This window comes from Limulus polyphemus, unplaced genomic scaffold, assembly GCF_000517525.1.
Source record: "Limulus polyphemus unplaced genomic scaffold, Limulus_polyphemus-2.1.2 Scaffold97, whole genome shotgun sequence".
NCBI lineage: Eukaryota > Metazoa > Arthropoda > Merostomata > Xiphosura > Limulidae > Limulus > Limulus polyphemus.
In genome coordinates, this window is record NW_013665707.1 from 928422 (window position 1) to 930244 (window position 1823).

Here is a 1823-nt window from a genome sequence, read left to right on the forward strand (position 1 = left end):
ACAAGAACAGCAAATGAAACAAGAAGAGAGATTACAGCAGTTGTTGGAGGAAAAAGAAAAGAAACAAGAAGAGAGACAACAGCAGTGGCAAAAAAACCTGCAACAGTGGCAGCTCGAACAGCAAAATAAACAAGAGAGATTACAGCAGTTGTTGGAGGAAAAAGAAAAGAAACAAGAAGAGAGACAACAGCAGTGGCAAAAAAACCTGCAACAGTGGCAGCTCGAACAGCAAAATAAACAAGAGAGATTACAGCAGTTGTTAGGAAGGAAAAAGAAAAGAAACAAGAATAACAAGAAAAGAAACAAGAAAAGAGACTACAGCAGTGGTTGAAGGAGAAAGAAAATGAACAAAAAGAGAGACTACAGCAGTGGATGGAGGAGAAAGAAAATAAACAAGAAGAAAGTCTCCAACAATTGAGAGAAAGCCAGAGTACACATTAGTAAAACATTAGTAAATTTCAAAGCGAATTAAATACATTCAAGAATGATTTACTGCTATTTACACAAGGAGGATATATTAGCCATCGACCTAATCAGCCTCAGACAACGGGAAGCCCCTTCCAGACCCCGCAGCTAAACTCTAATTCAGACATCTTCAGTCCTGTTAGAAGTCACATCCCAGATATGAATGTCAGCAATAGGGGTGATCTAGTATGAAGGCAGTCACAGGAATTCGATGGGAAGGCACCGTGAAAAGCATATAGAGCACAATTTGAGCTCCTGGCAGAGATGAATGGATGGATGGACAGAGGAGTAGAAGGCAGTGTACTTGGCAACGAGCTTGAAGGGACAACCACTGGAAATACTTGGACAGTTGTCAGCAGACGACAGGCACAACTATAGAGTACTGGTAGCTGCTCTAGAACTCAGGTATGGAACTCAAAATAAGTTAGAAGTCTACAGGGCTAGGTTTAGAACGAGAGTCCGTGCTAAAGGGGAGAGCCTGCAAGAGCTGGCACAGGATTTGGAATATATGGCACACAAGGCCTACCCAACTGCACTACCCGATGTCCTCAAGCTATTGCTGAGGGATCAGTTTGTAGACGCCTTAGACAGTCCTCAACTGAAGATACAAGTGAAGCAAGCACACCCCTCTACTATGCAGGATGCAATGGCCAGAGCTCGTGAATTTGAATTCTATGTTAAGTCCAGCACAGATGTACCAAGGTTGGTACAGTCATCAGGATTCAAGGCCAGAAAAGGGCAGCTTTCAAAGAGGTTTGAGGGACGTTGCTGGCACTGTAATAAACCTGGGCACAAGAGAGCTCAATGCTGGCAACTTCAACACAGGGATGATGCAATGGCAGGAAAGGCTGCTACCCAGAAAGGTTGTTGGAACTGTGAAGAGCAAGGACATAAGAAGAGCCAGTGTAAGAAGAATATTACCAATAAGTCAGCTTCGGGAAACCAGTAGTGGTTGGTGCTGAGGGAGTACCAGAAGCCATACAGGAGCTATGTGGCGTGACAGGACATTATGCTAGGTTGTGGGGACCAGTGTGTGTAACTATTGAGCTCATGGGCATGAAGAATAGACTGAAAGTATACTTGGCTGACATTGAAGACCAATGTATATTAGGATTGGACTATTTACTACCGAGGAAGTGTGTAGTTGACTTCGATAAAATGACGATTGGAAAGAACAAAGGCCAAATTCCAGTAAGTGTTGCTGCATCTGTTGATTTGCATGTCACAGCACTTTAGTCAACTACAATACCCCCTATGTCAGACAAGATACTTTAGGGTAGGATAAAAGAACATCCCCAAGAAAGACCAATGCTTGTGGAAGCAGTGGAAGGCCCATCCCGGCCAGCAGATTTGAAGAT